This window comes from Furipterus horrens, unplaced genomic scaffold (genome assembly GCF_987537825.1).
Source record: "Furipterus horrens unplaced genomic scaffold, mFurHor1.1.pri manual_scaffold_5, whole genome shotgun sequence".
Lineage (NCBI taxonomy): Eukaryota > Metazoa > Chordata > Mammalia > Chiroptera > Furipteridae > Furipterus > Furipterus horrens.
This window is the reverse complement of record NW_028327175.1, coordinates 159,905,907-159,926,561: the sequence shown is the minus strand read 5'-3', so window position 1 is coordinate 159,926,561 and position 20,655 is coordinate 159,905,907. Positions and strand designations below refer to the sequence as shown.

At 45.4% G+C, this 20,655-nt stretch overlaps 1 pseudogene; it reads left to right on the top strand.

Moving 5' to 3' along the window:
• Window positions 1-20,655, top strand: part of LOC150010216 (spliceosome-associated protein CWC15 homolog pseudogene) — a 43,816-nt pseudogene that overhangs the window by 9,006 nt on the left and 14,155 nt on the right.

Sequence of the window (20,655 nt, the reverse complement as noted above, 5' to 3'; positions counted from 1 at the left end):
GGTTATGGTCCCCTGAGAATCTGATGAAAACCAAACACAAGGACAGATCCCTCACATGATGGACCTTCAGAGACCTGTGAGACCCACCTCGGACTTCAGCTTCCATATCCATGCCCTAAAGCAGCATCAGTTACCACACCTGTCAATGTGCCGATTCTCCCCCCAAAATAATGCTAGATGGGCCCCTTCCCCTCCCTCAGTATGGCCCACTGTCACCTGGTCTCATTTTGGACCAGAACATGTGTTTACGACAAAGCCAGAAGAGACTACAGTGAGGCACTGGGTTCTCTGGGGATCATGCCCAGGAGGTTGCTTCATGCACTGGGTACTGATGCCTGGACGCTTGGCCCCTAAGTATTGCGAAGACTCAGAGGAACCATCCTGGCAGAGCTGGAGAAAACCGGGGCAGGCTCCACGTTCATGCCTGCCTGGGTCTCCCAGATACAAGCCTCTTTCATCACGAGCGGATGCATGGCGATCACCTGTAATGAGGTAGACCTGGTCCCCGGTGCTTCTCTGGTTACTGAACCTTGACCCTAGACACAGGCCCACCCTTGACTCTGAGAATGATCCGAGACTTGGCCATAGATTGACCACTGAGCCTGGCTCCAGACAGAATTCTAACTCCCCCCACTGTTAATCCTGATACTGATCCCACACTGAAACCACAGGGAAGTTCAGACAAGGCATTGTGGGGGACTCAGAGCAAAAGTCATGTGTGCAGTCCTGTTGCCTCTAAACATGAGCCACGTATGTGGCCTGATGATGATAAGGAGAAGGTGGAGGTAGGAAGACTCTCGATGTGATTTGGAGGTGCGAAAGCAAATATTTGCCACTCTGGAATTGGGACACTGAGAAGAGACACAAGTCAGTCTGACCTCCCCGATCTTCCCCCATTTCGAAGGGTTAGAGGAAGTGCATCTCGGCACCCCTTCCCACCATAGTTTCTGAATCTCGAGTCTCCTGCACCCAGGCATCCCTGCGGAGAAATTACTCAAACCTCCCAGCAGAGGGCGCCCCGTGCCTTCTAACTCAGCATGGAGGCCTGTTTCCTGGGTGCCAGGATGGGGCGTCCACGGCACGCATTGAGCCAGCTGGGCTGCTGGGCTGCTGGGCAGGAGGACGGAGCTCCTAGCAAACTGGCTCCCAGCAGCCAGTCCTTCCTGTGCTGTGCCATCTGTGGCTCGGGCGGATGGTGTCAGTAGGAGCAGAGATGCCTTTAGCCTGGGACTCTCAGGCATAGGTGCTCTCCCTTGATGCCCTCAAAGCCCCCAATAGTTAGAAGGCAGCTACCACAAATGCTGTGGCACTTTGGCCTCCCAAGCCTGCCCCTTGCCTCTGGAATCAGGTCCCTGCCCTCCAAGAGCTTCTAATGTAAGCACCCTTGAGCAGGGTGCTGGCCAGTGGCTGTCAGCTCTGGCTACCTACCCACCAGAAGCACCTGAGGAGCTTTTTTAAGATATCAGTGCCTGGCCATGCCCCAAGTCAATTAAAAGAGATTCTAGGGGTGGGGCCAGGCACCCTGTTTTTTAAGAGCTCCAGGTTGAGAAGCAAGGGGCTAGAGGCTCTGCCAGGTGCCTTGGCCTTCATGGCTCTAAGTGTGGTCTGAGGACCAGCAGCAACCTCGTCACCGCAGCTGGTCAGAAAGGCAGTCTCAGGCCCCACCTCGGCCTAATGGATCTGGACTCACCTCTTTACAGGATGCCCAGGGGCGGTCAAGTGCACATTAACATCTGTGAAGTGCTGACTTGGAAGCAAAGCCATTGCTCCTGACATTGAGAGGCTGACTTTGTGATCAGGCTGCTGTGAAGTGAGGGCACAGCCTGGTGGAGAAGGACTCCTTTGGAGGGGCGGAGGGGAACCGACCTGGAGAGGGAGCTTGGAGCCGGTCACAGAGCTGGGACGACAGAGGAAGGAGGTGAGACATTTCCTGCAGGCAAAGGGGAGCCCTTGTAGATTCTTAAGCAACAAACTAAACTTTAAATGAGAGCATAGAAAATCTAGAACATAATGACTTGCTTTATCCACAGTCCCAGGCAGCATAATTAATAATGAAAATAATAACTAGAAAAAAACTAAGATATTTTGTCACTGACTGTCTTCCCAACATGATTTGTTTTGATTACATGTAGAACGTGGTGCAGTGGGCAGGCTCCCCGAAGCCTGAGAACTCAGCCCAGTAACTGGTGTGATGTGTGTAGATAATAATGGTGAGTGATTGAATGCATGAACATTCCCTCCTGGAGCCATTCCTCCATGCCTGGAGTGACCCATTCAGGCCCCAGCCTTTGGGGAAAGTAGTGTAGTGTCATTAAGAACACTTAGACAACCTGAGTTTGAATCCTGACTCTCAGACTTACTAGTTGTGGTACTTAAAGTAGGCTCTTCAGCCTCTCTGTGCCTCTATTTCTTCATCTGTAAAATAGGCTGATAGGGTTGTGAGAATAAATTAACTAATATGCACAAAGCACTTAACACAAGATCTGACACTTTGTAATCTCTTAATAAATGGTAACTGACTTCATTATTATGATAATTATCATTGACCCTTAGCTTCCTAGGCTACAAAACAAATCTGATTCTTCAGAGTGGAGATATCTAAGGTGCAGAAGCCCCCAGTACCCCATCCTTGGCATCTGTAGGAAGATTTCTGGTATAGGCCTAGTCTGCAGACTAAAAAGGTGTCCTGGGAGAACCACTCCAATAACTCCCTCTAACCCACCAACACGAACCCCCTCTGGGAGTGGATCAAGCTGAATGGGACTTCCCTTGCCTGAGATCCTAACAGAAGAAACCTGGGGCAGGGCCCTCTGACTCTGCTAGCCCACCTCATTCTAGGAAGAGTCAGACCAGGCAGATTAACCACCCTGCACACCACACACACACAGAGACACACACATCAGCCTTATCTCACCTTTCCCAAGTCATAGATCAGGGGTCCCCAAAGTGCTCTGCAAGACACAGCACCTTGAGGGGTGTTCCCAGTCCAATGCTTCATGTTACATTTTCACCCTGCACCTCCAGTGCCTCTTAATACACATTAGTTAGTAAAGGCTCTGACAAGTCCTGCAATAAAGAAACTTGTTTTCCTCTTATACCGTATTAGTTTCCTGAGTCTGCCATAACAAACTCACAAACTTCATGGCTTAAAACAATAGAAAGTGTATTTGCTCACAGTTGTTGAAACAGAAGCCCTCGGCCTCTTTCAGCTTCTGGTAGCTGCAGGCATTCCTTAGCTGGGTAATGCGTGGATGCAGCCTCCTCCTCTGTCTTGACATGGTCTTTACCCCTATGTGTCTGAGTCTCAGATCTTCCTCTGCCCTTCCCATATCACAGGACTTAGGGCCCACCCTAAATCCAGGATGATCTCATCTGGAGATCCTTGACTTAATTACATCTGCAAAGACCTTTTTTTCAAATAGGTCCCATTCACAGGTTCTAGAGGTAGGATCAGGATATATTTTTTGAGGCCACCATTTCACTCAGAACTTCCCCCAACTGATTATGGACCTAGCCCCTCTCCCCCTTCCTGCCTTTTTAATGAATGTCTGTTCATCTACAAAACAGTTTGGGAGCCCTGGAAGCTGGTATTGGAGGGTTCTGCTCAGCCCCCACCCCACGTGACAGAGGAAGACACTGAGGCTTGCAAAGGTACTTCTCCTTGTCTAAAGTCACGCAGGGAGTCATCAGGCTGGGTCTAGGCTAGACTTGCAAGTCCTTAAGCCAGACCCCTGCATCCCACTGAAAAGCTGATTCTTGAAAGATCACCTCATTTCTGGGCCCCAGACAAGGCACCGTGGCCCTTCTGACCTGACAGCCCCCTAGGCCCCCTCACAATGGTCCCCTCTGAGGAGAACACCAGCGGGTCCATCCATGCATTTGGACACCTGCCGCTGGGCCTCAAGGAACCCAGAGAATAAATGATGATGATGGGCTGGGGGGCTGGGCTCCCCAAGGCCAGAGATTGATGTGGCCATATCCAAAGTGACATAATGGGCCTTGCAGGGCTGGCCATGCAGGAGATAAAAGGCAAGGGACATAAATAATGCAGGAAATAAAGGGTGGAAAGCTGGTCCAAGGGAATAAATCCCTGCTCCCCGACAGGCTCAGTGCAGGAGTCAGGGCAGTGTCGGTGGGCAGGGGAGGGGGCAGGAGGGAGGGCAGAGTAGCGGGCTGCCAGCTGTCCCCTGGAGTCTCTTGGTTACACTCACCACCACCCCATACACACCCCATGTGAAGAGGCAGTGAGGGAGGGGGAGTCCTGCCTGAACCACCAAGTAAGTCACTCCATTGCTGAAGTCACCTCTCGGCCTGTTTCCTCCAAGGGAAAATGAGATGAGGAGTTAGGCCAGTGTTTTCTGAGGGGGATCTGAGGACCACCTACATCAGCATCACCTGAAAACCTTGTTTGACATGCGGATACCTGGGCTCCACCACAGACCTAAAAATTAGGAACTCTGGAGAAAGTCCTGGACCCACACAACTAACAAGCTCCCCCGGTGGGAGACCCATTGGACCCTTCTGTCATATAGATGAGACAGACAGATGAGTGGGTGGATAGATGTGGATGGATGGGTGGGTGGATGGACGGATGATGTGGACGAAAAGGGGGCCACATCCTAAACCTGACAAGCTCAGGGCAGGCCTCGGTGGCAGGCCTTACACACTCCGAGACCTAAAGTAGCCACATAGGATGGTCTAAACATAAAAATCCCAAACTAAGAATCATGGCGGGTAGTGGTATCTTAAGCCAGTATCTTCCTGACAAAGGTCAATCTTTAACTGAGTCTGTCTGTTGTCTTCTTGTATTTACGATAACATACTTTTGGAATGTCAAGGTAATTTCCTTTTTTTATCCAGACCCCTCAGGGTACAACCACCAACAGTGCAGAAAGCACAAATCCCCTCATTGTTACTGTTATCCTGTTGATTGTTGACTGTTAACTATCTTATACCCTCAAATGTAAAAGAAGTATGTGTCTACTGGTTTTACTTTCTATCCAATCCCAGAGAATTCCCCACTTTGCTTTCTGTCACCTCCCTAATTTATCACCAAAGCATTTCTTGTAACTCCCTTTTGTCTTCCCTTTTGATTATGGTAAATTAAATAAGTGGTAAAACTGCCATTTTCCAGAGCATTTTCTCAATCCACTGAAAGTTTGCTGTCTGGCAATTGTCATGAGTTTGGCTCAAATAAACTCATAAAAATTCTCTACAGGTTTGAATGTTTCTTACATTGACAATGGATAGATGGATAAAAATGTTCCTCCATTTATTAACTGTTTGCTAAATACTAGGCTGGATGCGTTGTGTTTACCCAATTCAATTTTTACTTTATTGTCCTCACTTCACAGAAAAAGAAAGCAGCTCACAGAGGTTCCATGGCCCATACAGGGTGAGTGCCAGGCCAGCATTGAGCCAAGACTATGAGAGCCCAGAGTCACTGCTCCTGACCCCCATGTGCACTGTCCCCATGACAGTGTGTGTGTGTGTGTGTGTGTGTGTGTGTGTGTGTGTGTGGTGATCCTCTAGTCAGTGAGCATTACAAATGACCCTGATACCTCTTAAGGAGACCCCATCCCCACCCCACAGGGCCCCTGTTCTCCCCCTGGGCCTGAGGGCCTGGGTGAGAGCAAGGGGGACAGGAGATGTGGCAGCGGCCCCTCTCACCTGCCTGCCCTGCCCAAGGCAGTGAGGATGAGGATGAGAGCTGAGCACTGTGAATGCCTGTCCCGCATCACCTTGTGGGCAGGCCTCACCACCTGGGGGAAGCAGACACTCACTTTTCCTGGTGCTCATGTGCCTCCCTCTTCTTTTAATTTTTTTTTTTTAAGATTTAATTTATTTATTTATAGAGGAAGGAGACAGGAGGAAGAAAGAGAGGGAGAGAAACATTGATGTGCCAGAGAAACATTGATTGGTTGCCTCTCTGCTCCCCCAACCGGGAGCCTGGCCCACAACCCAGGCATGTGCCCTGACCAGGAATCGAACTAACAACCTTTCGGTTTGCAGGACAATGCCCAACCCACTGAACCACACCAGTCAGGGCCTCCCTCTTCTTTTTAAATAACCCCAAACTGTCTCACTTCCCCAACTCACCAAGAAACCAGGACCCCTGCGAACCCCACCATTTTGCCCTCTCCTTTGGCATGAACCCACCTGCTTCCCAGAGGACGAGGGGGCCAAGGTCTCTGAGGAAGGCTTCCCAGGGGATTGAGGATGGACGGCAGGCTGAACTTGGCCTTTAAATCTGACTTTCCAAGATACAAAGAGAAAGACTCTGCCCAGCTGAGCCTGCTGCGGAGGGAAATGGGAGCCAGATGTGTGGGCCTTGTGGGGAAAACCCACAGGGACGTTAGTGCCTCATTCCCACTGTCCTCAGCCATGGCTGGGGTCACTGGGGGAACACAGCCTCTGGGGGGAACAGGGGTCCCAGCAGCCTCCTTCACTCAGCTGTGATGAGGGGGCAGAGGACCCTCCTGAGCCATACATAGAAAGCTGCAGGACCTCTGGGAATTCTGGGCTGAACAGACAGACCGAAACAGGAGTTCCCTGGTCAGGGCCAGCATGCAGAGGCCCAAGGCATGAAATTGCTGGAACAAGACCACATAGCATTGCCCTTTGGGGGAGGTACGACCTGGTCATTTACTTATTCTCCCCCTGGAGTTCCGCTGTTGTCATTCCTTTGTGGTAAAACAGGCCCGCTGTGGGAAAGAAGACGCTTCTGGGAAGAGTGCGTGTTAGACCACTTACAGCCATTCCTCCCTGAGTTCCAGTTAATCGGTCAAAACTCTGAATTTTAAAGTGGGGGTTAATTTTCCATAATCTAGGCTAGTGATGCTCAAACCTGGCTATACCTTCAAGCCTCCCGGGGGAGCATAAGAAAGAGGAGGGGGGAAGGAGGAAGGAAGGAAAGCAGGGAGGAAGGAAGGAAGAAACAGTGGTGCCCCAGTCCCTACACAGAGACTCTGAGTCAGTGACTGGGTGGAACCGGGCACATTGATAGCTCTCCAGGTGATTCTAGGTGCAGCAACACCCAGCTTCCAACAGTGACCCTTTTAGGCTAGCAAAAGCCTTCAACCTCACTACACATGACCTCTGAACCAGCAAATAGGAGCCACACCTGGGAGCTTACTAGAAATGCGGCCGCTCAGGCCCTCACCTAACCCTCCAGAATCAGAATCTGCACCGGAGCAAGACCTGCAGGTTCTTCGCAGGCACATTAACGTTTGGAAGATACTGACCTACAGGACATGCAGACCTTAGCCCCCACGTTATTGCTGAGGCCACTGGGCAGAGCAGACTTCATATTAACTCTCCTCCCTTTACCATTCCTGGCAGCTCTCGCCCCACCCCCCAGTCCTTTTCAGCCACAGAGGCTGCTTGTCTGCAGTGGGAAGGGGCAAGGGGTGTTTGTGTGGGGAGCCCTCTTTCTGTCCAGCCTCAGGAGGTCCCCCGACCTCTTCCCCCTCAGAGTGAGCATGTGGGTGATTTACTGCTTCAGAGCCTGGGATGAAGGGCTGGGGGCACTGGGAGACAGGGGCGGGGAGGGGCTGGCAGCCAGCCTGACCAAACACACAAATGTCACAAGCCGCCGGGGCCCTTGAGGAACCACAAGCTTCAAACATACATTAACTCTGTGCAGAGAAGGATGGGCTGTTTGGTTTTTCTTTTTTAACAAGTGAGGCTTGTTCCAGGAACTGTGAGCATATGTCGCCAAGCCTGTTCTGACCCAGCCGCACCTGCTGATTCTGTCCTCAAGACCCAAACACCCCCCAGTGTGTCACCACCCCTGGGCTACCCGCCACTGCCTCTGCCCCCCTTTCTTCACAGCACCGTCGGCTTCTGGAGTTTCGGGAAAGCCCGCCTGGGCTGGAGCTTGGGCCACAGGTGGGTGGGTGACCATGCGACAGAACAGGAGTGGGCCAGAAGCAGAGAGACAGAGGCCCCAGGTCCAGAGCAGCCAGGGTCCACTGAGGTCCGGGTCATGGGGTGAAGCCAGCTGGGAGCTCTCCCCTCGCTGAGAGCCACTCAGACCCGGGTTCTGTGGTGCCAAGGTAAAGTGTGGCAATGCAGGAAGGTAGGGCTGGCGGATGAAAAAGGGGCCTTTAAAATTTTTTTACATTTTTAATTACAGTTGACAATCAATATTATATTAATTTCTGGTGTACAGCATAGTGGTTAGACATTTATATAACTTACACGGTGATCCCACCTGATAAATCTAGTACCCCCTGACACCAACATAGTTATTGCAATATAATTGACTATATCCCCTATGCTGTACTTTACATCCCCATGGCTATTTTGTAATTGCCAATTTGTACTTAGTCAAAGGGGCATTTTTAAGGAGGGTCAATGTGTTAGAGATGTTTTCTAAGCTCTGTCACTCCTGAAAGGGAAGGACCTTCTCTTGTTTTCTCTGAAGTATCTTGCAGGGGGCTGGGAACAGCACGGTGGTCAATGGAGAATGAGTCAGGGATAAAGCAAAGGTCAATGGAGGGATAGATGAAAGGAAGGATGGAGAGCGAATGACGAGGACTTCTGATTCTAACATTATGGCAATCTAGAAACTTGGAAAGGCCCTCTTGCTAAAGGACTATACCCTGTAAATTACAACACAATTTTAAACACATTTCTGAGCTTGCAGGATGTTAGGGAAATATTCAAAGGAGGAAAACAATTCATAAACAGCTAAAACCCAAGGGTGACATTGACTTGACAGTAAATGCACTTATTGGTAACACCTGCAAGTTGGAGGAGCTGAAATTAAGTCTGGGACCCTTGAAAGGGCTCACAGGAGCTCCATGTCAAAAGTACCTCTCTGCTCCCAGCAGAGCACAAATCCTGTCTGAAGGAAGGCGTGCCCAGCACAGACCTACCCAAAGATTAACAAAATGTGAACTCACAATCAAAAATTACCAAACAAGGATGTGTGTCACCACAGATTTAGATTTCTAAGGACTACAAATGTTGTAATCAACAAACAAAGATCATTAAACAATATGTTCAGACCTTGGACAATAGGCAAGTCAGGACTGAGAAAAGAGAAATAAGATAAAACCTTACCCCAATTTTCTGCGTAGAAGGAATCTCTGGAATGCAAAGCTGGGTGAGAAATCCAAACAGAGTCTGGAAGTCTCACCTCTCACCAAGTTGAAGGGATAGACATTAGAGTTTGGGGAGGCAAAGGTGCCTAGAATTTGCAGGACAGAATACCAGAGAGAAATGAGTGAGTTATGCAGAGAAAGGGCTTCTAAAATCTGCATGGAGTCCCCTTATATCTTTGGCTGAATCTCAATCTGTGCAGCATAAAGTAAATACCCAAGGCTGAGCAAAGAACAACATCTGGGAAAAGAGCAATAATCAGGGGGCTGTAAGCTGAAAAAATCCTAGAGCCCACACAGGGCTAGGAATCACTAGGGCGATTTGTTTTTCATACAGCTGTCTAATTGTTTTACCATCTTTTATTGAAAAAGATGTCTCCTATCATTATCTCTATTCAAGATTTTGCTTGGGGTCCTAGCCACAGCTATACATTAAGAAGACACAAATGTATCCAAATTGGAAAAGTGGAACAACTGTCTTTATTTTTAGGCAATACAATTGTATACATAGAAAATGTTTTAAAGTCTCTATAGAAGTTTCTAGAATCATAAGTGAGGTGAACAATGTTGCAACATATAAGGTTAATATATAAAAATCAATTATATTTCTATATGATAATAATGAACAAGTTGAAATTGAAGTGGAAAAATACTACTTACAATAGTTTCCAAAGATACTCAGAAATAAATTTAATAAAACATGTGCAAGACATGTACACTGAAAACTACCAAACAAATGGTGAATATGTCATACTCATAGGTTAGAAGACCCAATATTGTACCTATGTTGATTACACCCCATTAATCTATAGATGTAATACAAATCTAATAAAAACCCAAAAGGCTTTTTGGAGGGTAAAAATTAATAAGCTGATTCTAAAATTTATATGGAAACGCAAAGAACTAGAATAGCCAAAACAGTATTGAAAAGATCAGAGTTAAAGACTTACACTACCTGATTTCCAAGACATTAAGTTATAATAATCAAACCATGTAATACTGGCATAAGGAGAGACATATTTATAGATCAATAGAACAGAATAGAGAGTCCAGAAGTGAATTCAGACATATGTGGTAGTAAATTGATTTGACAAAGACACTAAGGTACTTTAGCGTTGAAAGACTAATCTTTTCAACAAATGATTCTAGAACAATTGAAAAGCTATAAAACAAATAAACAAACAACAACAAAAAAAAAACACTTCTTCACACCACATACAAAAGTACTTCAAATAGGTAAAGACCTAAACATAAAAATTTGAACTTCTAGAAGACTATATAGGGAACAAGTGACCTAAGATAGGAAACAAAAGACATAAACAATAAAAAAAAATCATAAATTGTGCTTAATTAAAATTGATATTTTCTACTCTTGGAAAAATACCATTAAGAAAATGAAAAGGCAAGCCACAGACTGGGAGAAAATATTTACAATACATATATCTGATAAAGGATTTGTATCCAGAATATATAAAGAACTATCAAAACTTACAAGATGGCATGTAATTCAATAAAATACATATTTTTAAGTATATTTTATTATGTTGTTACAGTAGTTTCATTTTTTTTCCCTTTACTCCCTTCTGCCCAGTACCCCCCTTCCCTCCAGCAATCCCACCCCCCTTAGTTCATGTCCATGGGTTGTGCATGTAAGTTCTTTGGCTTCACCATTTCCTATATTATTCTTAACTCTCCCCTGTCTATTTTGTACCAACCAATTATGCTTCTTAATCCCTGCACCATTTCCCCATTTCTCTCCCTTCCCCCTCTCAGCTGACAACCCTCCAATGATCCCCATACCTATGATTCTGTTCCTATTCTGGTTTGCTTAGTTAGATTTTGTTTTTATTTTTTAGATTCAGTTGTTGATAGTTCTGAGTTTGTTGTCATTTTAATGTTCATAATTTTGATCTTCTTCTTCTTAAGTAAGTCCCTTTGACATTTCATATAATAATGGCTTGGTGATGATGAACACCTTTAGCTTTACCTTGTCTGGGAAGTACTTTATCTGCCTTTTCATTCTAAATGATAGCTTTGCTGGATAGAGTAATCTTGGTTGTAAGTCCTCGCTTTTCATCACCTTAAATACTTCTTGCCAGCCCCTTCTTGCCTGCAAAGTGTCCTCTGAGAAATCATCTGATAGTCTTATAGGCACCCATTTGTAGTTAACTCTCTGCTTTTCTCTTGCTGCTTTTAAGATTCTCTCTGTATCTTTAACCTTTGGCATTTTAATTATGATGTGTCTTGGTGTGGTCCTTTTTGGGTCTAGCTTCTTTGGGACTCTCTGTGCTTCCTGAACTTGTATTTCTATTTCCTTTGCCAATTTTGGTGAGTTTTTCTTCATTATTTTTTTACATAAACTTTCAATTTCTTGCTCATCCTCTTCTCCTTCTGGCACCCCTATGATTTGGATGTTGGCACATTTAAAGTTCTCCCAGAGGTTCCTAAGCCTCTCCTCATTTTTTTTCAATTCTTGTTTCCTCATTCTGTACTGGTTGACTGTATTTTTCTTCTTTATGTTCCAAAGTATTGATTTGAACCCAGGTTTCATTCCCTTCACCATTTGTTTTGTGTGGATCTTTTTTTTCATTTCATTTAGCATAGCATTCACTTCTTCCTTTATGCATTTGCCATACTTAAGCATGTCTGTCAAGCCTGTGGACATCTTTATCATGACTGTTAGGTTGGCTATCTTCTCATCTGTTAGGTTGGCTATCTCCTCGTCGATTAGTTCTCCCACTGGAACCTTGATTCATTGCCCCCTTTGGGCCATACTTCTCTGTCTTCTTATCTTGATAGGCTCCTGTGTTTCTTTGCCTCTGTGTCTTAGGTAGAGCTGTGACACCTGTTACGTTGTAAGAGGTGAAGCCTTAGTTATTCATCAGTACAAAGCAACTCATTTCACCACGTTGTGGCACTGTATATGGGGGAGGGCTCTGAGAGGGAACAATGCTGCTCACTCATTGCACCTTTTCCAGGCACTTCTCCCACTTCCATATGGGACTGGCGCCCCTCTAGCTGCTGCCCTGGCCGTCGTGCCCAGAGTGGGTGGGTCTGCGGACGTTCTAGGACCATGGAGACCCTTTAAACAAGCAGACTCTGCTGAAAGACCATCAGTTTTGCTTCTGCCCCAACCCCCACTGGTTTTCACAGTCAGAAGCAATGAGGCTTTATTGTCCCTGGGACCGTGAGTTGCTCAGTCTGGTCTGGTGCTGGGAGCACTACCCAGGTGTCCCTCCTGACTTTTTAAAACATGTGACGGCACTTTCTGCTGGCCTGCCACTGCTGCAGCTGCTGCTGCCATCACACCGTGTCCTCTCTGCCCTGGCTCCACCCCTCCTGCCTGTCTGGATGAGTATTTCTTCTTTATATCTTTGTTTGCTGGACTTCCATGCAGCTTGATTTTCTGGAACTTCTGGTTGTCTCTAGTTTTGAGGTAGTTATATTTCTTCTTAGTTGTAGAGGGAGATGCAGCGTGTCTGTCTATGCCTCTATCTTGGCCAGAAGTCAAAATATGTATTTTTAAGAAGTTGAATAAATGTTTCACCGAAGAAACTCTGCAACAGCCAACAAGCATAAAAAAGCATGCTTAACTTTATTCATCATCAAAGAAATGCAAATTAAAACCACAAGTTACCATTACAGATTCACTCAAATGGTTAGAATTAAAAGTTGAACAATATCAAGCATTGATGAGAATGTGAAGCAACTGGAGTTCTCATGATCTGCACAGGAATTTAGAAACAGCTTTACTCACAATAGCCCCAAACTGAAAACAACTCATGTCTACAGCAAGAGAAAAAATAAACCCATTGTGGAATATCCATACTGGAATACTATTCACTAAGGGGCAAAATACTTATACACATGCCAGCATGAATGAATTTTATATTGTTATGGCTGAGAGTTTGGGGTTGAATTATTCCTCCAAAAAGATATATAAAAGTCTGAACCACGTGTACCTTTGAATGTGACCTTATTTGGAAATAGGGTCTTGGCAGATGCACTCATGTAAAGATGAGGTCCCACTGGATTGTATGACCTAACCCAATAGGACTGTTGTCTTGATAAGGAGAGAAGAGACACAGAGACACAGAGACACAGGGAGGCAGACATTAGAGTTATTCTGCCACAAACCAAGAAGCTCCAAGGACTGGCGGCAAACCCAGGACAAGAGGCAGGTAACAGCTTCTCCTCCAGAGCCTCCAGCAGGAACCAACCTTCTGTCCTCCTGAACTGGGACAGAATAAACTTCTACTGTTTTAAGGCACCCAGTTTGTCGTGCTTTGTTATGGCAGCCCTAGGAAGCTAATTCAGTGAGCAAAAGCATCCAGGTACAAAAAGATGTATATTATACAATTCTTATTTTTATGAAACTAAAAGACCAACCTAATCTATAGTGATAGGAAGCAGAGCAGTGTTTGTCTGGAACTGGTGTGGGGTTTTATTGAAGAAAGCCATAAAGGAAGCTTTTGGAGTGATGGAAATGTTCTCTATCTTGATTATAGTGGTGGTTACATGAGTGTATATGCATTTGTAAAAACTCAACAAATGGTACCCTTAAAATAGGTACAGATTTGCAAATGAACCAGACTGAAATTTAGGAAACAGAAAAAGTATATAAAATTGTCCACATTCAAAACTCAATGTGTGGACTCTGTTGTGCTGGGTTGGAGTCTGAGATTTTGGTATAAGTGTTTACTTTTAGAAAGACAGACAGACAAACAGATTCATGTATGCATGGGTCGATATACACACATACATTTCCTAGCTCTGTTCATCGAGAGGATCTAGAAGCAGTGAAACCCAGGAGCAATAAGACACTTCATGCTCAGATCTTGGTTTCTAAATACATTTGTCCACTAAAAGGAGCCAGGCTTCTTGATGAAATGCCTGGTTCTATGTCTGCAGCAGGAAAAACACAGGATGAGCCTAAAGCATCATATGTGTCACAAAGTAAGGAGGTACTTTTAAAAAGTCAAAAAGCTAAAGAGCCAAGCTGAAAGAACTTTCAGTGGCCAAACTTACAATAACTTGAGCAATAAAACAAATCCTCATGAGGCCACAGTGATGAAAATAAATGATTTAATAATAAATAAGTGATGGGAAAGAGAGAACTCTTTCCTACAGAAGACCTGTAATGAGTAAATGAGGGAAGACTGAGGAAAATTAAAAACACTTATTAGACATATAGTAATAATTGTTGCAGGCATGATCCATTGATGGATGCTAAAATTAGTGGGCAAAACTATAGGCAGAAACAGGATATTTGCACAGGCTCAAAGTATCTCCCCCCAAATATACTAATTACTGGGGTGTTTTTAATGCATGTCCACAGATTCTTTGATATTCTTCTCTACAGGAGGTTAGCTTAATTTTCCTCTCAGTGAAAATGGGCTATATTTATGTCTCACTAATAATAAATAACTAGGGAAAGGGAAAAATAGTAGCATTTATAGTGGAGAAACCTGGCAGATACCACCTTAACCAAGTTAATCAAAGTTAATATGACTAGTAATAAAAAATATTGATATCAAATGTACTCTGACATGATACTATAAGAAGGGCACATTACCTCTGTGATATTCTTCTCCTAAGTCCATAAGCCCAGTTTAATCATGAGAAAACATCAGACAAATCCCAATAAGGAACATTTTACAAAATACCTGAACAATATTCTTCAAAAATATCAATACCATGAAAGACACAGAAAGACCTAAGGACAGTCATAGATTGGGGACCTAAGGAGATGTGATAATTAAATGCCAAGTGATGGCTTGGCCAGGTGGCTCAGTTGGTTGGAGCATCATCCCATACATCAAAAGTTTGGATGGTTTGATCCATGGTCAGGACACACGCCTAGGTTGCAGGTTCGATCCCTGGTTGGGGCGCATAAGGGAGGCAACCAATTGATGTTTCTCACCCCCCCTCCCTTCCTCTTTCTCTAAAATCAATAAATATATCCTTGTGTGAGGATATTTTTTAGAAAATGCCATGTTGTATCATCAACTGAATCCCCAAACAGAAAAAGGACATTAGTGGAAAAACTGAGAAGCTACAAATAAAGCCTATGGTTTGGTGAGTAGTGGCGCACCAATGATGAGGTCTTAGTTTTGGTAAGTGTACCATGGCTCTGTAAGATGTTAACATCACTGAAAGCCGAAAGAAGGGTACAGGGAACTCCGTACTGAATTTGAAACTCTTCTGGAAGCTTAAAAATTATTTCAAAATAAAAGTTTTTATAAATTAGGTATAGTTCTTTAAATACACATATAAATGAAACATCAGCATAGGATTATGCACCAGGTAGCCCATATCCAGGCAAATGTGGATGATCACATGTATCCCTAGTGTTCTCTATCAGCTCTCAGTGTAACAGGGGAGAGTGAATGGATGGAGAGAAATGCAGTAGCTTATACGTCAATGATATTAAGAAAGCTGCTGCTACTTCATCCTAAGCTAGACCACCCTCTGGCATTTATTCTACATGTATCTCCAACTGTACTTTAATTTTTCACTTTTCAAACTTTCAGATTTTTATATTGTTTTCCCCAATAAATTTCAAATTTCCTGATGCCTGGAGATTGTCTTAATTTTGATGCCTTCTCCTACGTATTTACAGTAGTCTCTATATCGCGGTTCACTTATTGCGGTCTCACTGTATCACAGAATTTAAAAAAATATTGTATTTAATTATTTATCACGGATTTTTTGCTATATTGTGGGATTTTGCGGTACTGTATATGTATGTTGTTAAAGTTACGTAGGTTTAGGCGTGTAGAATAAATGTAAGGTTCCCACTTCGTGGGGTTGAGGGGGGCGGTCTGGAACATAATACCTGCAACAAGTGAGGGAATACTGTATCTAATTATTTTTAAATGTAGCTCTAGATCCACACTTTTTATACCACTAGGGGGTATATAATCTTTCATGTGCCATGTACTAAAAATCTTATTTTGGTTTGCATTGTTTTATTAACTGAATTGTGTCACCCTCAGTGTTGAAGCCCTAATCCCTAATGTGACTATATTTAGAGATAAGGCTTTTAGAGGGTCATTAAGATGAAATGAGATTGTAAGAATAAGACCCTCATCCTTATAAGAAGAGCAAGAGAGAGAAATGGAAGGATGCAGGGGACCTGGCCCAGACAGGAAGGAAGCAGATGCAGGAAGGTGGTCTGGTGCTGAGACTGTAATCTTTCTTTGCATCTCTTTCACTCTGCCTCTGCCTCGGCTTCCAGCAATGGCTCCAGTGCATCAGCTGGATGACCTCTGAGCATTCCCAGAGGTGCTCTGAGCTGCCATTTCTTCATGGGTAGAACAGGTTAGCACAAGATGCTACCCTTGGAGGTCCAGCAAAGGAAGGTGTGGCCCAGTCGCCTGGTTTTCTCAGGGGAGCAGATGTGCACACACATGACAACACACAGAAGCACAGTCCTGTCTTTCTTTCTGTACATTGACTTGGGCAGCGGAAGCAGCGGGCGACTCAGTCCATGTGACTGAAAGACAGGTATAGCATCAATAGGAGAGACATGATGTTTGAGAGTCACCATGATCACTGCCAAGCAGGAGATTTAAAACTAGATGCTGGTCTCCTGTTGCCTGTCTGGCTGTTTAGCCCCAAGGAAGTCTTCCTGAGCGTTATTTTCTGGGGGGATTCCTGCAGCCTGTTTTTTCCCATCTCCGCGAACAAGGAAGCCAGCCAGGGAAATGGAGAATGATCTTCCTCTAGGGAAAGGTGAAATGTGAGGGTGATGGGAAGTCTCTGGTGCAGGGTGTTTCCCTGGAAAGCTGGCACCGGTTGTGGGGGGAGGAGGGGGATAGTATGAGCAGTTGGGGCCTGTGATTCCTACAGCTTCCCAGCTTACAGATTCTTACCCTCCATCATTTCATTCAACTTCCTTGAGGGGTTTGGGGTTTTTTTAAATATAAATCTTTTTCCCCCCTCTCTGACCTCTCATTTTTTTAGGGATTTTCCTGGTGGTGACATGCACATGACATGACATTGGCCATTAGTAACATTTAGTACATTCATGATGTTGTGCAGCCATCACCTCTGTCTGGTTCTGATCTCTTTTAAGTGTTATAAGCTCATTATTTAAGCGATTAGAAAGAGGATAAAGAAAGAAGTAAATATTATCCCGGATTCCACTCCCTGAGGATAACCAGGACTAATACTAAGGCGATAGCTCCTAAACAGAGCACTGTGGCAGGGGCATGAGGCAGCCCCATGAAGATGCTGCAGGGACCAGTTAAGTGTTGAGGGGAGCACAGCGACATCTGTTGGGTGCTCTGCAAACTGCTAGCTAAGTCCATCGTTTCAACATTAGATCATGTGGCATTATTTTCAATGATGTCACATCTTAGAGAAGCTCTTTATTTATTTATTATTTATTTTTTTTGGGTGGTGGTTGCTGTGGTAAAAGGCAAATGCCACGTGAAAATCATTGTGGTACAGGAGATGGGTGATGGTGTCCAACACGCCGCCAAAACCTAAGAAGTCACACGATGCCCAACCACACATCCCAGGAGTCAACAACTGGCTATTCAAGAATAAAATAGAAATGGGTTTTTTCTTCCAATTTTTGTGTCTTTTTTTAGATGGCTAAAAAATAAGCTTTGTGCTATTTAGATATAACTACTTAATCTAAGGACCTCTTCGGCGTTTCCTTTGGCCTAGGGGTCCCGTAAAAATCTCCGACACTGAGGATGCAAGGTACAGAGAGTTTGGGAACCTCTGTTCCAGGGCATTTGCTTCTATCTTTTTGGTGTATACAAACAAATGAGACTGTCTTCTTCATAGCTGAAGAAGCCCATGCCCTGCGGCTTCCCTCCAGGACCCCAGAACGGTGGGCCTCTGCGCTTCTGACAAGTGCCAGAGACACCAGCCAGAGTCTGCAGGGCCTTAAGATGACTCTGCCTTACTCGAGGCTGCGGGCATGCTGTGGCCCCTGATTTGCTAAGTCAGAAATGCCCCAATCTCAGCTCATTACCCACTTTACTGATTCCTGAATATTCATCTGTCTTTTGACATACGACTCATAAATAGCAGACGACTCTTGGACAGGAAACCCACTGAGCTATCATCAACAATTGGTACCTCCATGCAAATGAGCTTATCAGAGCCTTTGCTGAAAGCAGTTTTGAGGTCTCTGAGAGAAGGAGGTCAGGTTGTTACAGAACCCCTGGGCTGCTCCAGTTGAAAACAAACCCATGGGCTCTTTAGTTAGGGGCCCGATTGCCCGCCGCCAAAATTATAACTCTCAATACCAGAGTTTGGTGAAAAGAAAAAGAATTGTTTATTTAACAGTTATATAGATTTAGTTACTTGCAGATTTCTGTTGTTAAGTCTTATGCTCTTTAAAATACCCACAAACACATATCCTTGCCTCCCCCCTTCCAAACCAGGCTAGTTTTGGGAAAGTCAGAGAAACCGTTTCCCTACTTTCCAAACACAGTTCAGCTTTACCAGCAGCTGCCAATCATTCAATCTGATTGGGGAGGTCCTTTCTGTGCTGTGGTGCCCTCCAGCTCTCAATGCAGAACCACCTGGATTCTCAGCCTCCTTGCAAACTGTCTTCTTCCTGCAAACTGCACAGATCTCCTTTCCTTCTCAAAACCGCATGGCGAGAGCCTCTTAAAGCAGCCTGGAGACCCCTTCTCCAAGCCACATGGAGAAGGCCCCTTCACCAAGCCACGTGGAGGGAGCACACGGGAGAGCGAGAGAGCGAGAGCGCGAGCCCGAGAGCGAGAGTCCCAGAGTGAGAGCATGAGCGAGAGCCAGAGAGAGTCAGAGCGCCAGAGCGAGAGCGCGAGCCAGAGAGCGAGAGTCCCAGAGTGAGAGCACGAGCCAGAGAAAGTCCGAGCGCCAGAGAGAGTCAGAGCGAGAGTCTGAGAGAGTCTGAGCTAAAATGTCTGCAGCTGCTTATATATCCCTGACTGCGTCATCTGCCGCAGTGGGCGTTGCAAACAGTTATGACCATTCACAGAACCTTACGTAGGCTCTGTGTGCTTTCCATACCGTCCCCTGGTTCAAGACTCCTCCCATCTGCCTGAGGCTTTGGATGCATTAAAGCCATTTGCATAAGAAAGACAGTAGCCACCAGCCTCAGGCATGTGGAAGCATTTGAAAAGCTGCTTACTTCTCCCCATCCCCCAGCAGCAAACTCTGGGGATTTTTGGACTCCCCTGTTTCTGTAACAAGGTGGGTGTCTCAGATGGGGCTCGCTGGAAACACACTGATTCAAAGAGTTGTGTGCACAGGTATGTAAAGGTGTGCTTGCAGGAGATACAGCAGTCACCCCTTATGCTGGGGTGTGGGGATTCCAACGCCTCCAGTAGATGCCTGAACTATGTTTTTTCCTCTACACACAAACCTATGATAAAGTCTAATTCATAAATTAGGTACAGTAAGAGATGAACAGCAATAACTAAGAATAAAATAGGATAATTATAACAATATACTCTAAGAAAAGTTATGTTAGTCTCTCTCTCTCTCTCTCTCTCTCTCTCTCATAACTGATCTGATAACTGAGACAGCTACTAAGTAACCAGCAGGCAAATAGCACATACAGTGTGGATATGATGGGCAAAGGAATAATTCACGTCCCAAGTGGGATGGAGCAGGACTATACAAGATTTCATCACACTACTCAGAATGGTATGCAATTTAAAACCTATAAATTGTTTACTTGTGGAATTCTCCATTTAATATTTTCAGACTGTGATTGCTTGCAGGTAACTGAAACCATGGGTCACAAAATGATGGACAAGGGGGGACAAGTAACTGAGGAAGGCAGGACTGGGCAAGGAAGGAGCTGGCCTGCAATGTGGTGTTATTTAGTCCTCACTTGTTCTACAGGATATGCCAGAGCTGAGAGAGCCCTTCAGAGGTGTCTCAGATTGAGGCAAGGGGGCCAGGTTTTTGTACCCTAGCACCAGCCGGTCACTGTCTGTGGGTCACCCATGGGAAGAGATGCAACCGAGTAAAGCAGCTCCCTGCAGACCAGGCAGGTCTCAGTGAGGGATGCAGCTGTGAGTCATCAGCAGCTAAGAGTCCCAGCAGATGTACACTGGAGAAAAAGTTACTGCTGCGCTGAGTGCCCTGAAGGAGAAATCTAAAGAGCTTGAGTGCATGTATAGGGGGTAGAGTGAATATCCTAACCTAATCTGGCAAGGTGCTCAGGGTAGGGGACAGGGTGCACAACTTCAAAGAAGACTTCCCTGGAAGAGTGATATTCAGACTGAGGCTTTTACCTTGAGTAGGGGCTGCACAGGTAAAGAGCTGAGGAAAGCAATAGTGGCTAGCATGTGCAAAGGTACTGAGGCAGAAGGACCTGCCTTTAGCTGAGCTTGGGGCATGAAGGACCATCACAAATTGAAGTGGGATGCAGCCTGGGTCAACCAGGATGGGGGTGCAGGGAGGTTTGGGGGGCCTTATCCTCAATGGAAGCCACTGAGCAGGGAGATAACAGGATCAGATCTCTCATTTCCTATCTGGGATCATTTCCCTCCCCTCAGGCTACCTTTGATGATCAGCCTAACCAATT